The sequence below is a fragment of the Chiloscyllium punctatum genome, chromosome 17, assembly GCF_047496795.1.
Source record: "Chiloscyllium punctatum isolate Juve2018m chromosome 17, sChiPun1.3, whole genome shotgun sequence".
NCBI lineage: Eukaryota > Metazoa > Chordata > Chondrichthyes > Orectolobiformes > Hemiscylliidae > Chiloscyllium > Chiloscyllium punctatum.
Genome location: NC_092755.1, coordinates 31,966,687 through 31,988,818, shown reverse-complemented (window position 1 = coordinate 31,988,818; position 22,132 = coordinate 31,966,687). Strand labels below are relative to the sequence as shown.

The following is a 22,132-nucleotide window of genomic DNA, read 5'->3' as shown; positions in this document are numbered from 1 at the left end:
AAGCAAATTACTGCGGATGCTGGGATCTGAAACCAAAAGAGAAAATGCTGGAAAATCTCAGCAGGTCTGGCACCATCTGCAAGGAGAGAAAAGAGCTGACGTTTCGAGTCTAACTGATTAAAGATAAAGATAAAAACAAAGGGGGAGTATTATGGAGCTGTTTCTACCACGCTGAGAGGAGGTGAGTCAAGGCTCCAGATGCAAAGGTGATAATGACAGTGCATGGAGAGATTAAAGGGAGATTAAGAGGCGTGAATGACCCAGGCTGAAGCCAGCGCTATGTGACAAAATAAGTGAGGGATGGGTGAAGCAGAGACAAAATGGAAAACAGGGGAGAAGGGTAGCAAAGCGGGAAGAGGAGAGGAAAAAGGTATTGAGAGAGTGGGGAGCGAGAGAAAGAGAGACAGTCAAGAAATAAGAGGTACAGAACAGTGGCAAAAAAAACACAACTAAAAAAGATAAATAAAATAATTGAAATAAAATTACCTGAAGTTGTTTGAATTCAACAACTTCAGACAATTTTACTTCGTTTTTTTATTTATCTTTTTTATCATTTCACCTGCACTATCATAGAGCCATTAGATGTGGACAGCACTGAAAACACAGTCTTCGGTCGCACTCGTCCATTCCGAACAGATATCCTCAACTCATCCAGTCGCGATTGCATGCACTTGACCCATTTCTCTCTCAACCCTTCCTATTCAAGTACACGTCCAGATTCCTTAACAGTATTGGAATTATACCATCCATCACCAGCTCGACTGGTAACTTATTCCAGAAACGCACCACCCTCTGCGTGCAGCCGTTGCCCCTCACTGCCTTTCGAATTCTCACCCTCCCACACCAGATTTATACCCTCTAGTTCTGAACTGCCCCACCTGAGCGAAAGGAACTTGTCTATTTACCCGATTCATTCCCCTCATGATTGAAAAACCTCCGTAAGATCAGCTCCCAGCCTCTGACGCGCCAGGCGAAATCGTGAGCGAGTGTTCAGCCTGTAAACGTTTGCACCTTTTCCATTTTCAAATCTATGGTGTAGCATGCTGTCTGAAGCAATCGTTTTAGCAGCTGACCTGTGGCTGACAAACTCTGCAGGAAGGCCTGATAACTTGCTGTCAAACGAAGATTGCATAAGCAACATGAGTCATTGAGCAAAACGTGCAATTGACTTCTAAGCTGTTGCTGACACCAAAGCAACTGCGTCGTTCGGGAGCAGAAAGAACCTCACTGATAGATTACAATTCCAATGCATTTGGCATAAGGTTCGTAGCAGTTAATCAGCAGCACATAACCCTGACTCCAAAGGTCTGTGAGTATCCAGAAGAACAGTGAGCGATCGTTGAAGGTACGGTTCTCCTGACGAAATTTGTCGACGTGAGAAGCTGCAGCTGAGCTGGTGGCGTTGCGATTGAAATTGCATGCGTCCGGACATTGTGCTTATTTTTAGATATCAGAGCAAATGGTTAACTCGAGTATGCGCGTTCGGAAAAGTAAATGTTTTTTTTTGTTGAAAAGCTTTGCAACGAAAGGAAATACTTCAGACTATCGTGCGATCGATGAGAAGCAGAAAATGCAGAGCAGCCGTGGTTGTGGGCACCGGCAATATAGGCATTTGCTCTCGCCGAGCTGCCAGCGTTGGTCGGTTAGCTCAGCTGGTTAGAGCGTGCTGCTAATAACGCCAAGGTCGTGGGTTCGATCCCCACACTGACCACATGCAGCGCTTGTGCGGTTGCTGTGTTTCCAAACGACGTGCTCCACCAAGCCGGAAGCGCCACCTTCGCAATAAAAAATTTGACAGGGATAGACGCAGGACTTGATCGCCTGACTGGGTGGATGTGTCGGCAGCAAAACAACCAGTCTCAGTTGTTTTCGCCAACAAATGCAAAACATTGTGCAGTATTAGGCAGACCTGGCACAGTCTCGGAGGAGAACCAGAGTTCAGGCTTCAATTCGTTCGTGTTATTTTCCTGGATCTCTGTTAATACTCGTCACACGACTTCCAGAGGCAATTCGTTCGCTTGCTCACCTCTCATGCGTCGACACTGGAGTTATCATATCACCAGCAATACCATAGAGCCATTAATAAAAGCAAATTACTGCGGATGCTGGGATCTGAAACCAAAAGAGAAAATGCTGGAAAATCTCAGCAGGTCTGGCACCATCTGCAAGGAGAGAAAAGAGCTGACGTTTCGAGTCTAACTGATTAAAGATAAAGATAAAAACAAAGGGGGAGTATTATGGAGCTGTTTCTACCACGCTGAGAGGAGGTGAGTCAAGGCTCCAGATGCAAAGGTGATAATGACAGTGCATGGAGAGATTAAAGGGAGATTAAGAGGCGTGAATGACCCAGGCTGAAGCCAGCGCTATGTGACAAAATAAGTGAGGGATGGGTGAAGCAGAGACAAAATGGAAAACAGGGGAGATGGGTAGCAAAGCGGGAAGAGGAGAGGCAAAAGGTATTGAGAGAGTGGCGAGCGAGAGAAAGAGAGACAGTCAAGAAATAAGAGGTACAGAACAGTGGCAAAAAAAACACAACTAAAAAAGATAAATAAAATAATTGAAATAAAATTACCTGAAGTTGTTTGAATTCAACAACTTCAGACAATTTTACTTCGTTTTTTTATTTATCTTTTTTAACATTTCACCTGCACTATCATAGAGCCATTAGATGTGGACAGCACTGAAAACACAGTCTTCGGTCGCACTCGTCCATTCCGAACAGATATCCTCAACTCATCCAGTCGCGATTGCATGCACTTGACCCATTTCTCTCTCAACCCTTCCTATTCAAGTACACGTCCAGATTCCTTAACAGTATTGGAATTATACCATCCATCACCAGCTCGACTGGTAACTTATTCCCGAAACGCACCACCCTCTGCGTGCAGCCGTTGCCCCTCACTGCCTTTCGAATTCTCACCCTCCCACACCAGATTTATACCCTCTAGTTCTGAACTGCCCCACCTGAGCGAAAGGAACTTGTCTATTTACCCGATTCATTCCCCTCATGATTGAAAAACCTCCGTAAGATCAGCTCCCAGCCTCTGACGCGCCAGGCGAAATCGTGAGCGAGTGTTCAGCCTGTAAACGTTTGCACCTTTTCCATTTTCAAATGTAGGGTGTAGCATGCTGTCTGAAGCAATCGTTTTAGCAGCTGACCTGTCGCTGACAAACTCTGCAGGAAGGCCTGATAACTTGCTGTCAAACGAAGATTGCATAAGCAACATGAGTCATTGAGCAAAACGTGCAATTGACTTCTAAGCTGTTGCTGACACCAAAGCAACTGCGTCGTTCGGGAGCAGAAAGAACCTCACTGATAGATTACAATTCCAATGCATTTGGCATAAGGTTCGTAGCAGTTAATCAGCAGCACATAACCCTGACTCCAAAGGTCTGTGAGTATCCAGAAGAACAGTGAGCGATCGTTGAAGGTACGGTTCTCCTGACGAAATTTGTCGACGTGAGAAGCTGCAGCTGAGCTGGTGGCGTTGCGATTGAAATTGCATGCGTCCGGACATTGTGCTTATTTTTAGATATCAGAGCAAATGGTTAACTCGAGTATGCGCGTTCGGAAAAGTAAATGTTTTTTTTGTTGAAAAGCTTTGCAACGAAAGGAAATACTTCAGACTATCGTGCGATCGATGAGAAGCAGAAAATGCAGAGCAGCCGTGGTTGTGGGCACCGGCAATATAGGCATTTGCTCTCGCCGAGCTGCCAGCGTTGGTCGGTTAGCTCAGCTGGTTAGAGCGTGCTGCTAATAACGCCAAGGTCGTGGGTTCGATCCCCACACTGACCACATGCAGCGCTTGTGCGGTTGCTGTGTTTCCAAACGACGTGCTCCACCAAGCCGGAAGCGCCACCTTCGCAATAAAAAATTTGACAGGGATAGACGCAGGACTTGATCGCCTGACTGGGTGGATGTGTCGGCAGCAAAACAACCAGTCTCAGTTGTTTTCGCCAACAAATGCAAAACATTGTGCAGTATTAGGCAGACCTGGCACAGTCTCGGAGGAGAACCAGAGTTCAGGCTTCAATTCGTTCGTGTTATTTTCCTGGATCTCTGTTAATACTCGTCACACGACTTCCAGAGGCAATTCGTTCGCTTGCTCACCTCTCATGCGTCGACACTGGAGTTATCATATCACCAGCAATACCATAGAGCCATTAATAAAAGCAAATTACTGCGGATGCTGGGATCTGAAACCAAAAGAGAAAATGCTGGAAAATCTCAGCAGGTCTGGCACCATCTGCAAGGAGAGAAAAGAGCTGACGTTTCGAGTCTAACTGATTAAAGATAAAGATAAAAACAAAGGGGGAGTATTATGGAGCTGTTTCTACCACGCTGAGAGGAGGTGAGTCAAGGCTCCAGATGCAAAGGTGATAATGACAGTGCATGGAGAGATTAAAGGGAGATTAAGAGGCGTGAATGACCCAGGCTGAAGCCAGCGCTATGTGACAAAATAAGTGAGGGATGGGTGAAGCAGAGACAAAATGGAAAACAGGGGAGATGGGTAGCAAAGCGGGAAGAGGAGAGGCAAAAGGTATTGAGAGAGTGGCGAGCGAGAGAAAGAGAGACAGTCAAGAAATAAGAGGTACAGAACAGTGGCAAAAAAAACACAACTAAAAAAGATAAATAAAATAATTGAAATAAAATTACCTGAAGTTGTTTGAATTCAACAACTTCAGACAATTTTACTTCGTTTTTTTATTTATCTTTTTTAACATTTCACCTGCACTATCATAGAGCCATTAGATGTGGACAGCACTGAAAACACAGTCTTCGGTCGCACTCGTCCATTCCGAACAGATATCCTCAACTCATCCAGTCGCGATTGCATGCACTTGACCCATTTCTCTCTCAACCCTTCCTATTCAAGTACACGTCCAGATTCCTTAACAGTATTGGAATTATACCATCCATCACCAGCTCGACTGGTAACTTATTCCAGAAACGCACCACCCTCTGCGTGCAGCCGTTGCCCCTCACTGCCTTTCGAATTCTCACCCTCCCACACCAGATTTATACCCTCTAGTTCTGAACTGCCCCACCTGAGCGAAAGGAACTTGTCTATTTACCCGATTCATTCCCCTCATGATTGAAAAACCTCCGTAAGATCAGCTCCCAGCCTCTGACGCGCCAGGCGAAATCGTGAGCGAGTGTTCAGCCTGTAAACGTTTGCACCTTTTCCATTTTCAAATGTAGGGTGTAGCATGCTGTCTGAAGCAATCGTTTTAGCAGCTGACCTGTCGCTGACAAACTCTGCAGGAAGGCCTGATAACTTGCTGTCAAACGAAGATTGCATAAGCAACATGAGTCATTGAGCAAAACGTGCAATTGACTTCTAAGCTGTTGCTGACACCAAAGCAACTGCGTCGTTCGGGAGCAGAAAGAACCTCACTGATAGATTACAATTCCAATGCATTTGGCATAAGGTTCGTAGCAGTTAATCAGCAGCACATAACCCTGACTCCAAAGGTCTGTGAGTATCCAGAAGAACAGTGAGCGATCGTTGAAGGTACGGTTCTCCAGACGAAATTTGTCAACGTGAGAAGCTGCAGCTGAGCTGGTGGCGTTGCGATTGAAATTGCATGCGTCCGGACATTGTGCTTATTTTTAGATATCAGAGCAAATGGTTAACTCGAGTATGCGCGTTCGGAAAAGTAAATGTTTTTTTTTGTTGAAAAGCTTTGCAACGAAAGGAAATACTTCAGACTATCGTGCGATCGATGAGAAGCAGAAAATGCAGAGCAGCCGTGGTTGTGGGCACCGGCAATATAGGCATTTGCTCTCGCAGAGTTGCCAGCGTTGGTCGGTTAGCTCAGCTGGTTAGAGCGTGGTGCTAATAACGCCAAGGTCGTGGGTTCGATCCCCACACTGACCACATGCAGCGCTTGTGCGGTTGCTGTGTTTCCAAACGACGTGCTCCACCAAGCCGGAAGCGCCGCCTTCGCAATAAAAAATTTGACAGGGATAGACGCAGGACTTGATCGCCTGACTGGGTGGATGTGTCGGCAGCAAAACAACCAGTCTCAGTTGTTTTCGCCAACAAATGCAAAACATTGTGCAGTATTAGGCAGACCTGGCACAGTCTCGGAGGTGAACCAGAGTTCAGGCTTCAATTCGTTCGTGTTATTTTCCTGGATCTCTGTTAATACTCGTCACACGACTTCCAGAGGCAATTCGTTCGCTTGCTCACCTCTCATGCGTCGACACTGGAGTTATCATATCACCAGCAATACCATAGAGCCATTAATAAAAGCAAATTACTGCGGATGCTGGGATCTGAAACCAAAAGAGAAAATGCTGGAAAATCTCAGCAGGTCTGGCACCATCTGCAAGGAGAGAAAAGAGCTGACGTTTCGAGTCTAACTGATTAAAGATAAAGATAAAAACAAAGGGGGAGTATTATGGAGCTGTTTCTACCACGCTGAGAGGAGGTGAGTCAAGGCTCCAGATGCAAAGGTGATAATGACAGTGCATGGAGAGATTAAAGGGAGATTAAGAGGCGTGAATGACCCAGGCTGAAGCCAGCGCTATGTGACAAAATAAGTGAGGGATGGGTGAAGCAGAGACAAAATGGAAAACAGGGGAGAAGGGTAGCAAAGCGGGAAGAGGAGAGGCAAAAGGTATTGAGAGAGTGGGGAGCGAGAGAAAGAGAGACAGTCAAGAAATAAGAGGTACAGAACAGTGGCAAAAAAAACACAACTAAAAAAGATAAATAAAATAATTGAAATAAAATTACCTGAAGTTGTTTGAATTCAACAACTTCAGACAATTTTACTTCGTTTTTTTATTTATCTTTTTTATCATTTCACCTGCACTATCATAGAGCCATTAGATGTGGACAGCACTGAAAACACAGTCTTCGGTCGCACTCGTCCATTCCGAACAGATATCCTCAACTCATCCAGTCGCGATTGCATGCACTTGACCCATTTCTCTCTCAACCCTTCCTATTCAAGTACACGTCCAGATTCCTGAACAGTATTGGAATTATACCATCCATCACCAGCTCGACTGGTAACTTATTCCAGAAACGCACCACCCTCTGCGTGCAGCCGTTGCCCCTCACTGCCTTTCGAATTCTCACCCTCCCACACCAGATTTATACCCTCTAGTTCTGAACTGCCCCACCTGAGCGAAAGGAACTTGTCTATTTACCCGATTCATTCCCCTCATGATTGAAAAACCTCCGTAAGATCAGCTCCCAGCCTCTGACGCGCCAGGCGAAATCGTGAGCGAGTGTTCAGCCTGTAAACGTTTGCACCTTTTCCATTTTCAAATGTAGGGTGTAGCATGCTGTCTGAAGCAATCGTTTTAGCAGCTGACCTGTCGCTGACAAACTCTGCAGGAAGGCCTGATAACTTGCTGTCAAACGAAGATTGCATAAGCAACATGAGTCATTGAGCAAAACGTGCAATTGACTTCTAAGCTGTTGCTGACACCAAAGCAACTGCGTCGTTCGGGAGCAGAAAGAACCTCACTGATAGATTACAATTCCAATGCATTTGGCATAAGGTTCGTAGCAGTTAATCAGCAGCACATAACCCTGACTCCAAAGGTCTGTGAGTATCCAGAAGAACAGTGAGCGATCGTTGAAGGTACGGTTCTCCAGACGAAATTTGTCAACGTGAGAAGCTGCAGCTGAGCTGGTGGCGTTGCGATTGAAATTGCATGCGTCCGGACATTGTGCTTATTTTTAGATATCAGAGCAAATGGTTAACTCGAGTATGCGCGTTCGGAAAAGTAAATGTTTTTTTTTGTTGAAAAGCTTTGCAACGAAAGGAAATACTTCAGACTATCGTGCGATCGATGAGAAGCAGAAAATGCAGAGCAGCCGTGGTTGTGGGCACCGGCAATATAGGCATTTGCTCTCGCTGAGCTGCCAGCGTTGGTCGGTTAGCTCAGCTGGTTAGAGCGTGGTGCTAATAACGCCAAGGTCGTGGGTTCGATCCCCACACTGACCACATGCAGCGCTTGTGCGGTTGCTGTGTTTCCAAACGACGTGCTCCACCAAGCCGGAAGCGCCACCTTCGCAATAAAACATTTGACAGGGATAGACGCAGGACTTGATCGCCTGACTGGGTGGATGTGTCGGCAGCAAAACAACCAGTCTCAGTTGTTTTCGCCAACAAATGCAAAACATTGTGCAGTATTAGGCAGACCTGGCACAGTCTCGGAGGAGAACCAGAGTTCAGGCTTCAACTCGTTCGTGTTATTTTCCTGGATCTCTGTTAATACTCGTCACACGACTTCCAGAGGCAATTCGTTCGCTTGCTCACCTCTCATGCATCGACACTGGAGTTATCATATCACCAGCAATACCATAGAGCCATTAATAAAAGCAAATTACTGCGGATGCTGGGATCTGAAACCAAAAGAGAAAATGCTGGAAAATCTCAGCAGGTCTGGCACCATCTGCAAGGAGAGAAAAGAGCTGACGTTTCGAGTCTAACTGATTAAAGATAAAGATAAAAACAAAGGGGGAGTATTATGGAGCTGTTTCTACCACGCTGAGAGGAGGTGAGTCAAGGCTCCAGATGCAAAGGTGATAATGACAGTGCATGGAGAGATTAAAGGGAGATTAAGAGGCGTGAATGACCCAGGCTGAAGCCAGCGCTATGTGACAAAATAAGTGAGGGATGGGTGAAGCAGAGACAAAATGGAAAACAGGGGAGAAGGGTAGCAAAGCGGGAAGAGGAGAGGAAAAAGGTATTGAGAGAGTGGGGAGCGAGAGAAAGAGAGACAGTCAAGAAATAAGAGGTACAGAACAGTGGCAAAAAAAACACAACTAAAAAAGATAAATAAAATAATTGAAATAAAATTACCTGAAGTTGTTTGAATTCAACAACTTCAGACAATTTTACTTCGTTTTTTTATTTATCTTTTTTATCATTTCACCTGCACTATCATAGAGCCATTAGATGTGGACAGCACTGAAAACACAGTCTTCGGTCGCACTCGTCCATTCCGAACAGATATCCTCAACTCATCCAGTCGCGATTGCATGCACTTGACCCATTTCTCTCTCAACCCTTCCTATTCAAGTACACGTCCAGATTCCTGAACAGTATTGGAATTATACCATCCATCACCAGCTCGACTGGTAACTTATTCCAGAAACGCACCACCCTCTGCGTGCAGCCGTTGCCCCTCACTGCCTTTCGAATTCTCACCCTCCCACACCAGATTTATACCCTCTAGTTCTGAACTGCCCCACCTGAGCGAAAGGAACTTGTCTATTTACCCGATTCATTCCCCTCATGATTGAAAAACCTCCGTAAGATCAGCTCCCAGCCTCTGACGCGCCAGGCGAAATCGTGAGCGAGTGTTCAGCCTGTAAACGTTTGCACCTTTTCCATTTTCAAATGTAGGGTGTAGCATGCTGTCTGAAGCAATCGTTTTAGCAGCTGACCTGTCGCTGACAAACTCTGCAGGAAGGCCTGATAACTTGCTGTCAAACGAAGATTGCATAAGCAACATGAGTCATTGAGCAAAACGTGCAATTGACTTCTAAGCTGTTGCTGACACCAAAGCAACTGCGTCGTTCGGGAGCAGAAAGAACCTCACTGATAGATTACAATTCCAATGCATTTGGCATAAGGTTCGTAGCAGTTAATCAGCAGCACATAACCCTGACTCCAAAGGTCTGTGAGTATCCAGACGAACAGTGAGCGATCGTTGAAGGTACGGTTCTCCAGACGAAATTTGTCAACGTGAAAAGCTGCAGCTGAGCTGGTGGCGTTGCGATTGAAATTGCATGCGTCCGGACATTGTGCTTATTTTTAGATATCAGAGCAAATGGTTAACTCGAGTATGCGCGTTCGGAAAAGTAAATGTTTTTTTTTGTTGAAAAGCTTTGCAACGAAAGGAAATACTTCAGACTATCGTGCGATCGATGAGAAGCAGAAAATGCAGAGCAGCCGTGGTTGTGGGCACCGGCAATATAGGCATTTGCTCTCGCTGAGCTGCCAGCGTTGGTCGGTTAGCTCAGCTGGTTAGAGCGTGGTGCTAATAACGCCAAGGTCGTGGGTTCGATCCCCACACTGACCACATGCAGCGCTTGTGCGGTTGCTGTGTTTCCAAACGACGTGCTCCACCAAGCCGGAAGCGCCACCTTCGCAATAAAACATTTGACACGGATAGACGCACGACTTGATCGCCTGACTGGGTGGATGTGTCGGCAGCAAAACAACCAGTCTCAGTTGTTTTGGCCAACAAATGCAAAACATTGTGCAGTATTAGGCAGACCTGGCACAGTCTCGGAGGAGAACCAGAGTTCAGGCTTCAATTCGTTCGTGTTATTTTCCTGGATCTCTGTTAATACTCGTCACACGACTTCCAGAGGCAATTCGTTCGCTTGCTCACCTCTCATGCATCGACACTGGAGTTATCATATCACCAGCAATACCATAGAGCCATTAATAAAAGCAAATTACTGCGGATGCTGGAATCTGAAACCAAAAGAGAAAATGCTGGAAAATCTCAGCAGGTCTGGCACCATCTGCAAGGAGAGAAAAGAGCTGACGTTTCGAGTCTAACGGATTTAAGGTAAAGATAAAAACAAAGGGGGAGTATTATGGAGCTGTTTCTACCACGCTGAGAGGAGGTGAGTCAAGGCTCCAGATGCAAAGGTGATAATGACAGTGCATGGAGAGATTAAAGGGAGATTAAGAGGCGTGAATGACCCAGGCTGAAGCCAGCGCTATGTGACAAAATAAGTGAGGGATGGGTGAAGCAGAGACAAAATGGAAAACAGGGGAGAAGGGTAGCAAAGCGGGAAGAGGAGAGGAAAAAGGTATTGAGAGAGTGGGGAGCGAGAGAAAGAGAGACAGTCAAGAAATAAGAGGTACACAACAGTGGCAAAAAAACACAACTAAAAAAGATAAATAAAATAATTGAAATAAAATTACCTGAAGTTATTTGAATTCAACAACTTCAGACAATTTTACTTCGTTTTTTTATTTATCTTTTTTATCATTTCACCTGCACTATCATAGAGCCATTAGATGTGGACAGCACTGAAAACACAGTCTTCGGTCGCACTCGTCCATTCCGAACAGATATCCTCAACTCATCCAGTCGCGATTGCATGCACTTGACCCATTTCTCTCTCAACCCTTCCTATTCAAGTACACGTCCAGATTCCTTAACAGTATTGGAATTATACCATCCATCACCAGCTCGACTGGTAACTTATTCCCGAAACGCACCACCCTCTGCGTGCAGCCGTTGCCCCTCACTGCCTTTCGAATTCTCACCCTCCCACACCAGATTTATACCCTCTAGTTCTGAACTGCCCCACCTGAGCGAAAGGAACTTGTCTATTTACCCGATTCATTCCCCTCATGATTGAAAAACCTCCGTAAGATCAGCTCCCAGCCTCTGACGCGCCAGGCGAAATCGTGAGCGAGTGTTCAGCCTGGAAACGTTTGCACCTTTTCCATTTTCAAATGTAGATGGTAGCATGCTGTCTGAAGCAGTCGTTTTAGCAGCTGACCTGTGGCTGACAAACTCTGCAGGAAGGCCTGATAACTTGCTGTCAAACGAAGATTGCATAAGCAACATGAGTCATTGAGCAAAACGTGCAGTTGACTTCTGAGCTGTTGCTGACACCAAAGCAACTGCGTCGTTTGGAAGCAGAAAGAACCTCACTGATAGATTACAATTCCAATGCCTTTCGCATAAGGTGCGTAGTAGTAAATCAGCAGCACATAACCCTGACTCCAAAGGTCTGTGAGTATCCAGAAGAACAGTGAGCGATCGGTGAAGGTACGGTTCTCCAGACGAAATTTGTCAATGTGAGAAGCTGCAGCTGAGCTGGTGGCGTTGCGATTGAAATTGCATGCGTCGGGACATTGTGCTTCATTTTAGATATCAGAGCAAATGTTTAACTCGAGTATGCGCGTTCGGAAAAGTAAATGTTTTTTTTTGTTGAAAAGCTTTGCAACGAAAGGAAATACTTCAGACTATCGTGCGATCGATGAGAAGCAGAAAATGCAGAGCAGCCGTGGTTGTGGGCACCGGCAATATAGGCATTTGCTCTCGCTGAGCTGCCAGCGTTGGTCGGTTAGCTCAGCTGGTTAGAGCGTGGTGCTAATAACGCCAAGGTCGTGGGTTCGATCCCCACACTGACCACATGCAGCGCTTGTGCGGTTGCTGTGTTTCCAAACGACGTGCTCCACCAAGCCGGAAGCGCCACCTTCGCAATAAAACATTTGACAGGGATAGAGGCCTGACTGGGTGGATGTGTCGGCCGCAAAACAACCTGTCTCAGTTGTTTTGGCCAACAAATGCAAAACATTGTGCAGTATTAGGCAGACCTGGCACAGTCTCGGAGGAGAACCAGAGTTCAGGCTTCAATTCGTTCGTGTTATTTTCCTGGATCTCTGTTAATACTCGTCACACGACTTCCAGAGGCAATTCGTTCGCTTGCTCACCTCTCATGCATCGACACTGGAGTTATCATATCACCAGCAATACCATAGAGCCATTAATAAAAGCAAATTACTGCGGATGCTGGAATCTGAAACCAAAAGAGAAAATGCTGGAAAATCTCAGCAGGTCTGGCACCATCTGCAAGGAGAGAAAAGAGCTGACGTTTCGAGTCTAACGGATTTAAGGTAAAGATAAAAACAAAGGGGGAGTATTATGGAGCTGTTTCTACCACGCTGAGAGGAGGTGAGTCAAGGCTCCAGATGCAAAGGTGATAATGACAGTGCATGGAGAGATTAAAGGGAGATTAAGAGGCGTGAATGACCCAGGCTGAAGCCAGCGCTATGTGACAAAATAAGTGAGGGATGGGTGAAGCAGAGACAAAATGGAAAACAGGGGAGAAGGGTAGCAAAGCGGGAAGAGGAGAGGAAAAAGGTATTGAGAGAGTGGGGAGCGAGAGAAAGAGAGACAGTCAAGAAATAAGAGATACACAACAGTGGCAAAAAAACACAACTAAAAAAGATAAATAAAATAATTGAAATAAAATTACCTGAAGTTATTTGAATTCAACAACTTCAGACAATTTTACTTCGTTTTTTTATTTATCTTTTTTATCATTTCACCTGCACTATCATAGAGCCATTAGATGTGGACAGCACTGAAAACACAGTCTTCGGTCGCACTCGTCCATTCCGAACAGATATCCTCAACTCATCCAGTCGCGATTGCATGCACTTGACCCATTTCTCTCTCAACCCTTCCTATTCAAGTACACGTCCAGATTCCTTAACAGTATTGGAATTATACCATCCATCACCAGCTCGACTGGTAACTTATTCCAGAAACGCACCACCCTCTGCGTGCAGCCGTTGCCCCTCACTGCCTTTCGAATTCTCACCCTCCCACACCAGATTTATACCCTCCAGTTCTGAACTGCCCCACCTGAGCGAAAGGAACTTGTCTATTTACCCGATTCATTCCCCTCATGATTGAAAAACCTCCGTAAGATCAGCTCCCAGCCTCTGACGCGCCAGGCGAAATCGTGAGCGAGTGTTCAGCCTGTAAACGTTTGCACCTTTTCCATTTTCAAATGTAGATGGTAGCATGCTGTCTGAAGCAGTCGTTTTAGCAGCTGACCTGTGGCTGACAAACTCTGCAGGAAGGCCTGATAACTTGCTGTCAAACGAAGATTGCATAAGCAACATGAGTCATTGAGCAAAACGTGCAGTTGACTTCTGAGCTGTTGCTGACACCAAAGCAACTGCGTCGTTTGGAAGCAGAAAGAACCTCACTGATAGATTACAATTCCAATGCCTTTCGCATAAGGTGCGTAGTAGTTAATCAGCAGCACATAACCCTGACTCCAAAGGTCTGTGAGTATCCAGAAGAACAGTGAGCGATCGGTGAAGGTACGGTTCTCCAGACGAAATTTGTCAACGTGAGAAGCTGCAGCTGAGCTGGTGGCGTTGCGATTGAAATTGCATGCGTCGGGACATTGTGCTTCATTTTAGATATCAGAGCAAATGTTTAACTCGAGTATGCGCGTTCGGAAAAGTAAATGTTTTTTTTGTTGAAAAGCTTTGCAACGAAAGGAAATACTTCAGACTATCGTGCGATCGATGAGAAGCAGAAAATGCAGAGCAGCCGTGGTTGTGGGCACCGGCAATATAGGCATTTGCTCTCGCTGAGCTGCCAGCGTTGGTCGGTTAGCTCAGCTGGTTAGAGCGTGGTGCTAATAACGCCAAAGTCGTGGGTTCGATCCCCACACTGACCACATGCAGCGCTTGTGTGGTTGCTGTGTTTCCAAACGACGTGCTCCACCAAGCCGGAAGCGCCACCTTCGCAATAAAACATTTGACAGGGATAGAGGCCCGACTTGATCGCCTGACTGGGTGGATGTGTCGGCCGCAAAACAACCTGTCTCAGTTGTTTTGGCCAACAAATGCAAAACATTGTGCAGTATTAGGCAGACCTGGCACAGTCTCGGAGGAGAACCAGAGTTCAGGCTTCAATTCGTTCGTGTTATTTTCCTGGATCTCTGTTAATACTCGTCACACGACTTCCAGAGGCAATTCGTTCGCTTGCTCACCTCTCATGCATCGACACTGGAGTTATCATATCACCAGCAATACCATAGAGCCATTAATAAAAGCAAATTACTGCGGATGCTGGAATCTGAAACCAAAAGAGAAAATGCTGGAAAATCTCAGCAGGTCTGGCACCATCTGCAAGGAGAGAAAAGAGCTAACGTTTCGAGTCTAACGGATTTAAGGTAAAGATAAAAACAAAGGGGGAGTATTATGGAGCTGTTTCTACCACGCTGAGAGGAGGTGAGTCAAGGCTCCAGATGCAAAGGTGATAATGACAGTGCATGGAGAGATTAAAGGGAGATTAAGAGGCGTGAATGACCCAGGCTGAAGCCAGCGCTATGTGACAAAATAAGTGAGGGATGGGTGAAGCAGAGACAAAATGGAAAACAGGGGAGAAGGGTAGCAAAGCGGGAAGAGGAGAGGAAAAAGGTATTGAGAGAGTGGGGAGCGAGAGAAAGAGAGACAGTCAAGAAATAAGAGATACACAACAGTGGCAAAAAAACACAACTAAAAAAGATAAATAAAATAATTGAAATAAAATTACCTGAAGTTATTTGAATTCAACAACTTGAGACAATTTTACTTCGTTTTTTTATTTATCTTTTTTATCATTTCACCTGCACTATCATAGAGCCATTAGATGTGGACAGCACTGAAAACACAGTCTTCGGTCGCACTCGTCCATTCCGAACAGATATCCTCAACTCATCCAGTCGCGATTGCATGCACTTGACCCATTTCTCTCTCAACCCTTCCTATTCAAGTACACGTCCAGATTCCTTAACAGTATTGGAATTATACCATCCATCACCAGCTCGACTGGTAACTTATTCCAGAAACGCACCACCCTCTGCGTGCAGCCGTTGCCCCTCACTGCCTTTCGAATTCTCACCCTCCCACACCAGATTTATACCCTCCAGTTCTGAACTGCCCCACCTGAGCGAAAGGAACTTGTCTATTTACCCGATTCATTCCCCTCATGATTGAAAAACCTCCGTAAGATCAGCTCCCAGCCTCTGACGCGCCAGGCGAAATCGTGAGCGAGTGTTCAGCCTGTAAACGTTTGCACCTTTTCCATTTTCAAATGTAGATGGTAGCATGCTGTCTGAAGCAGTCGTTTTAGCAGCTGACCTGTGGCTGACAAACTCTGCAGGAAGGCCTGATAACTTGCTGTCAAACGAAGATTGCATAAGCAACATGAGTCATTGAGCAAAACGTGCAGTTGACTTCTGAGCTGTTGCTGACACCAAAGCAACTGCGTCGTTTGGAAGCAGAAAGAACCTCACTGATAGATTACAATTCCAATGCCTTTCGCATAAGGTGCGTAGTAGTTAATCAGCAGCACATAACCCTGACTCCAAAGGTCTGTGAGTATCCAGAAGAACAGTGAGCGATCGGTGAAGGTACGGTTCTCCAGACGAAATTTGTCAACGTGAGAAGCTGCAGCTGAGCTGGTGGCGTTGCGATTGAAATTGCATGCGTCGGGACATTGTGCTTCATTTTAGATATCAGAGCAAATGTTTAACTCGAGTATGCGCGTTCGGAAAAGTAAATGTTTTTTTTGTTGAAAAGCTTTGCAACGAAAGGAAATACTTCAGACTATCGTGCGATCGATGAGAAGCAGAAAATGCAGAGCAGCCGTGGTTGTGGGCACCGGCAATATAGGCATTTGCTCTCGCTGAGCTGCCAGCGTTGGTCGGTTAGCTCAGCTGGTTAGAGCGTGGTGCTAATAACGCCAAAGTCGTGGGTTCGATCCCCACACTGACCACATGCAGCGCTTGTGTGGTTGCTGTGTTTCCAAACGACGTGCTCCACCAAGCCGGAAGCGCCACCTTCGCAATAAAACATTTGACAGGGATAGAGGCCCGACTTGATCGCCTGACTGGGTGGATGTGTCGGCCGCAAAACAACCAGTCTCAGTTGTTTTGGCCAACAAATGCAAAACATTGTGCAGTATTAGGCAGACCTGGCACAGTCTCGGAGGAGAACCAGAGTTCAGGCTTCAATTCGTTCGTGTTATTTTCCTGGATCTCTGTTAATACTCGTCACACGACTTCCAGAGGCAATTCGTTCGCTTGCTCACCTCTCATGCATCGACACTGGAGTTATCATATCACCAGCAATACCATAGAGCCATTAATAAAAGCAAATTACTGCGGATGCTGGAATCTGAAACCAAAAGAGAAAATGCTGGAAAATCTCAGCAGGTCTGGCACCATCTGCAAGGAGAGAAAAGAGCTGACGTTTCGAGTCTAACGGATTTAAGGTAAAGATAAAAACAAAGGGGGAGTATTATGGAGCTGTTTCTACCACGCTGAGAGGAGGTGAGTCAAGGCTCCAGATGCAAAGGTGATAATGACAGTGCATGGAGAGATTAAAGGGAGATTAAGAGGCGTGAATGACCCAGGCTGAAGCCAGCGCTATGTGACAAAATAAGTGAGGGATGGGTGAAGCAGAGACAAAATGGAAAACAGGGGAGAAGGGTAGCAAAGCGGGAAGAGGAGAGGAAAAAGGTATTGAGAGAGTGGGGAGCGAGAGAAAGAGAGACAGTCAAGAAATAAGAGGTACACAACAGTGGCAAAAAAACACAACTAAAAAAGATAAATAAAATAATTGAAATAAAATTACCTGAAGTTATTTGAATTCAACAACTTCAGACAATTTTACTTCGTTTTTTAATTTATCTTTTTTATCATTTCACCTGCACTATCATAGAGCCATTAGATGTGGACAGCACTGAAAACACAGTCTTCGGTCGCACTCGTCCATTCCGAACAGATATCCTCAACTCATCCAGTCGCGATTGCATGCACTTGACCCATTTCTCTCTCAACCCTTCCTATTCAAGTACACGTCCAGATTCCTTAACAGTATTGGAATTATACCATCCATCACCAGCTCGACTGGTAACTTATTCCAGAAACGCACCACCCTCTGCGTGCAGCCGTTGCCCCTCACTGCCTTTCGAATTCTCACCCTCCCACACCAGATTTATACCCTCCAGTTCTGAACTGCCCCACCTGAGCGAAAGGAACTTGTCTATTTACCCGATTCATTCCCCTCATGATTGAAAAACCTCCGTAAGATCAGCTCCCAGCCTCTGACGCGCCAGGCGAAATCGTGAGCGAGTGTTCAGCCTGTAAACGTTTGCACCTTTTCCATTTTCAAATGTAGATGGTAGCATGCTGTCTGAAGCAGTCGTTTTAGCAGCTGACCTGTGGCTGACAAACTCTGCAGGAAGGCCTGATAACTTGCTGTCAAACGAAGATTGCATAAGCAACATGAGTCATTGAGCAAAACGTGCAGTTGACTTCTGAGCTGTTGCTGACACCAAAGCAACTGCGTCGTTTGGAAGCAGAAAGAACCTCACTGATAGATTACAATTCCAATGCCTTTCGCATAAGGTGCGTAGTAGTTAATCAGCAGCACATAACCCTGACTCCAAAGGTCTGTGAGTATCCAGAAGAACAGTGAGCGATCGGTGAAGGTACGGTTCTCCAGACGAAATTTGTCAACGTGAGAAGCTGCAGCTGAGCTGGTGGCGTTGCGATTGAAATTGCATGCGTCGGGACATTGTGCTTCATTTTAGATATCAGAGCAAATGTTTAACTCGAGTATGCGCGTTCGGAAAAGTAAATGTTTTTTTTTGTTGAAAAGCTTTGCAACGAAAGGAAATACTTCAGACTATCGTGCGATCGATGAGAAGCAGAAAATGCAGAGCAGCCGTGGTTGTGGGCACCGGCAATATAGGCATTTGCTCTCGCTGAGCTGCCAGCGTTGGTCAGTTAGCTCAGCTGGTTAGAGCGTGGTGCTAATAACGCCAAGGTCGTGGGTTCGATCCCCACTCTGACCACATGCAGCGCTTGTGTGGTTGCTGTGTTTCCAAACGACGTGCTCCACCAAGCCGGAAGCGCCACCTTCGGCAATAAAACATTTGACAGGGATAGAGGCCCGACTTGATCGCCTGACTGGTTGGATGTGTCGGCCGCAAAACAACCAGTCTCAGTTGTTTTGGCCAACAAATGCAAAACATTGTGCAGTATTAGGCAGACCTGGCACAGTCTCGGAGGAGAACCAGAGTTCAGGCTTCAATTCGTTCGTGTTATTTTCCTGGATCTCTGTTAATACTCGTCACACGACTTCCAGAGGCAATTCGTTCGCTTGCTCACCTCTCATGCATCGACACTGGAGTTATCATATCACCAGCAATACCATAGAGCCATTAATAAAAGCAAATTACTGCGGATGCTGGAATCTGAAACCAAAAGAGAAAATGCTGGAAAATCTCAGCAGGTCTGGCACCATCTGCAAGGAGAGAAAAGAGCTGACGTTTCGAGTCTAACGGATTTAAGGTAAAGATAAAAACAAAGGGGGAGTATTATGGAGCTGTTTCTACCACGCTGAGAGGAGGTGAGTCAAGGCTCCAGATGCAAAGGTGATAATGACAGTGCATGGAGAGATTAAAGGGAGATTAAGAGGCGTGAATGACCCAGGCTGAAGCCAGCGCTATGTGACAAAATAAGTGAGGGATGGGTGAAGCAGAGACAAAATGGAAAACAGGGGAGAAGGGTAGCAAAGCGGGAAGAGGAGAGGAAAAAGGTATTGAGAGAGTGGGGAGCGAGAGAAAGAGAGACAGTCAAGAAATAAGAGATACACAACAGTGGCAAAAAAACACAACTAAAAAAGATAAATAAAATAATTGAAATAAAATTACCTGAAGTTATTTGAATTCAACAACTTCAGACAATTTTACTTCGTTTTTTTATTTATCTTTTTTATCATTTCACCTGCACTATCATAGAGCCATTAGATGTGGACAGCACTGAAAACACAGTCTTCGGTCGCACTCGTCCATTCCGAACAGATATCCTCAACTCATCCAGTCGCGATTGCATGCACTTGACCCATTTCTCTCTCAACCCTTCCTATTCAAGTACACGTCCAGATTCCTTAACAGTATTGGAATTATACCATCCATCACCAGCTCGACTGGTAACTTATTCCAGAAACGCACCACCCTCTGCGTGCAGCCGTTGCCCCTCACTGCCTTTCGAATTCTCACCCTCCCACACCAGATTTATACCCTCCAGTTCTGAACTGCCCCACCTGAGCGAAAGGAACTTGTCTATTTACCCGATTCATTCCCCTCATGATTGAAAAACCTCCGTAAGATCAGCTCCCAGCCTCTGACGCGCCAGGCGAAATCGTGAGCGAGTGTTCAGCCTGTAAACGTTTGCACCTTTTCCATTTTCAAATGTAGATGGTAGCATGCTGTCTGAAGCAGTCGTTTTAGCAGCTGACCTGTGGCTGACAAACTCTGCAGGAAGGCCTGATAACTTGCTGTCAAACGAAGATTGCATAAGCAACATGAGTCATTGAGCAAAACGTGCAGTTGACTTCTGAGCTGTTGCTGACACCAAAGCAACTGCGTCGTTTGGAAGCAGAAAGAACCTCACTGATAGATTACAATTCCAATGCCTTTCGCATAAGGTGCGTAGTAGTTAATCAGCAGCACATAACCCTGACTCCAAAGGTCTGTGAGTATCCAGAAGAACAGTGAGCGATCGGTGAAGGTACGGTTCTCCAGACGAAATTTGTCAACGTGAGAAGCTGCAGCTGAGCTGGTGGCGTTGCGATTGAAATTGCATGCGTCGGGACATTGTGCTTCATTTTAGATATCAGAGCAAATGTTTAACTCGAGTATGCGCGTTCGGAAAAGTAAATGTTTTTTTTTGTTGAAAAGCTTTGCAACGAAAGGAAATACTTCAGACTATCGTGCGATCGATGAGAAGCAGAAAATGCAGAGCAGCCGTGGTTGTGGGCACCGGCAATATAGGCATTTGCTCTCGCTGAGCTGCCAGCGTTGGTCGGTTAGCTCAGCTGGTTAGAGCGTGGTGCTAATAACGCCAAAGTCGTGGGTTCGATCCCCACACTGACCACATGCAGCGCTTGTGTGGTTGCTGTGTTTCCAAACGACGTGCTCCACCAAGTCAGAAGCGCCACCTTCGCAATAAAACATTTGACAGGGATAGAGGCCCGACTTGATCGCCTGACTGGGTGGATGTGTCGGCCGCAAAACAACCAGTCTCAGTTGTTTTGGCCAACAAATGCAAAACATTGTGCAGTATTAGGCAGACCTGGCACAGTCTCGGAGGAGAACCAGAGTTCAGGCTTCAATTCGTTCGTGTTATTTTCCTGGATCTCTGTTAATACTCGTCACACGACTTCCAGAGGCAATTCGTTCGCTTGCTCACCTCTCATGCATCGACACTGGAGTTATCATATCACCAGCAATACCATAGAGCCATTAATAAAAGCAAATTACTGCGGATGCTGGAATCTGAAACCAAAAGAGAAAATGCTGGAAAATCTCAGCAGGTCTGGCACCATCTGCAAGGAGAGAAAAGAGCTGACGTTTCGAGTCTAACGGATTTAAGGTAAAGATAAAAACAAAGGGGGAGTATTATGGAGCTGTTTCTACCACGCTGAGAGGAGGTGAGTCAAGGCTCCAGATGCAAAGGTGATAATGACAGTGCATGGAGAGATTAAAGGGAGATTAAGAGGCGTGAATGACCCAGGCTGAAGCCAGCGCTATGTGACAAAATAAGTGAGGGATGGGTGAAGCAGAGACAAAATGGAAAACAGGGGAGAAGGGTAGCAAAGCGGGAAGAGGAGAGGAAAAAGGTATTGAGAGAGTGGGGAGCGAGAGAAAGAGAGACAGTCAAGAAATAAGAGGTACAGAACAGTGGCAAAAAAACACAACTAAAAAAGATAAATAAAATAATTGAAATAAAATTACCTGAAGTTATTTGAATTCAACAACTTCAGACAATTTTACTTCGTTTTTTAATTTATCTTTTTTATCATTTCACCTGCACTATCATAGAGCCATTAGATGTGGACAGCACTGAAAACACAGTCTTCGGTCGCACTCGTCCATTCCGAACAGATATCCTCAACTCATCCAGTCGCGATTGCATGCACTTGACCCATTTCTCTCTCAACCCTTCCTATTCAAGTACACGTCCAGATTCCTAAACAGTATTGGAATTATACCATCCATCACCAGCTCGACTGGTAACTTATTCCAGAAACGCACCACCCTCTGCGTGCAGCCGTTGCCCCTCACTGCCTTTCGAATTCTCACCCTCCCACACCAGATTTATACCCTCCAGTTCTGAACTGCCCCACCTGAGCGAAAGGAACTTGTCTATTTACCCGATTCATTCCCCTCATGATTGAAAAACCTCCGTAAGATCAGCTCCCAGCCTCTGACGCGCCAGGCGAAATCGTGAGCGAGTGTTCAGCCTGTAAACGTTTGCACCTTTTCCATTTTCAAATGTAGATGGTAGCATGCTGTCTGAAGCAGTCGTTTTAGCAGCTGACCTGTGGCTGACAAACTCTGAAGGAAGGCCTGATAACTTGCTGTCAAACGAAGATTGCATAAGCAACATGAGTCATTGAGCAAAACGTGCAGTTGACTTCTGAGCTGTTGCTGACACCAAAGCAACTGCGTCGTTTGGAAGCAGAAAGAACCTCACTGATAGATTACAATTCCAATGCCTTTCGCATAAGGTGCGTAGTAGTTAATCAGCAGCACATAACC

The 22,132-nt window shown here is 45.7% G+C and overlaps 10 non-coding genes across 10 annotated transcripts; all 10 read left to right on the top strand.

Moving 5' to 3' along the window:
* Window positions 1-1,637: 1,637 nt before the first annotated feature.
* Window positions 1,638-1,711, top strand: trnai-aau (transfer RNA isoleucine (anticodon AAU)). The gene has a single exon. It is a non-coding gene; the product is annotated as a tRNA-Ile (tRNA).
* A 2,011-nt stretch (window positions 1,712-3,722) lies between these two features.
* trnai-aau (transfer RNA isoleucine (anticodon AAU)) lies at window positions 3,723-3,796 on the top strand. The gene has a single exon. It is a non-coding gene; the product is annotated as a tRNA-Ile (tRNA).
* A 2,012-nt stretch (window positions 3,797-5,808) lies between these two features.
* On the top strand, window positions 5,809-5,882 carry trnai-aau (transfer RNA isoleucine (anticodon AAU)). The gene has a single exon. It is a non-coding gene; the product is annotated as a tRNA-Ile (tRNA).
* Window positions 5,883-7,894: 2,012 nt separating this feature from the next.
* On the top strand, window positions 7,895-7,968 carry trnai-aau (transfer RNA isoleucine (anticodon AAU)). The gene has a single exon. It is a non-coding gene; the product is annotated as a tRNA-Ile (tRNA).
* Window positions 7,969-9,980: 2,012 nt separating this feature from the next.
* Window positions 9,981-10,054, top strand: trnai-aau (transfer RNA isoleucine (anticodon AAU)). The gene has a single exon. It is a non-coding gene; the product is annotated as a tRNA-Ile (tRNA).
* A 2,011-nt stretch (window positions 10,055-12,065) lies between these two features.
* trnai-aau (transfer RNA isoleucine (anticodon AAU)) lies at window positions 12,066-12,139 on the top strand. Its single transcript has one exon. It is a non-coding gene; the product is annotated as a tRNA-Ile (tRNA).
* A 1,997-nt stretch (window positions 12,140-14,136) lies between these two features.
* Window positions 14,137-14,210, top strand: trnai-aau (transfer RNA isoleucine (anticodon AAU)). Its single transcript has one exon. It is a non-coding gene; the product is annotated as a tRNA-Ile (tRNA).
* Window positions 14,211-16,220: 2,010 nt separating this feature from the next.
* On the top strand, window positions 16,221-16,294 carry trnai-aau (transfer RNA isoleucine (anticodon AAU)). Its single transcript has one exon. It is a non-coding gene; the product is annotated as a tRNA-Ile (tRNA).
* A 2,011-nt stretch (window positions 16,295-18,305) lies between these two features.
* trnai-aau (transfer RNA isoleucine (anticodon AAU)) lies at window positions 18,306-18,379 on the top strand. The gene has a single exon. It is a non-coding gene; the product is annotated as a tRNA-Ile (tRNA).
* A 2,012-nt stretch (window positions 18,380-20,391) lies between these two features.
* trnai-aau (transfer RNA isoleucine (anticodon AAU)) lies at window positions 20,392-20,465 on the top strand. The gene has a single exon. It is a non-coding gene; the product is annotated as a tRNA-Ile (tRNA).
* Window positions 20,466-22,132: the final 1,667 nt, after the last annotated feature.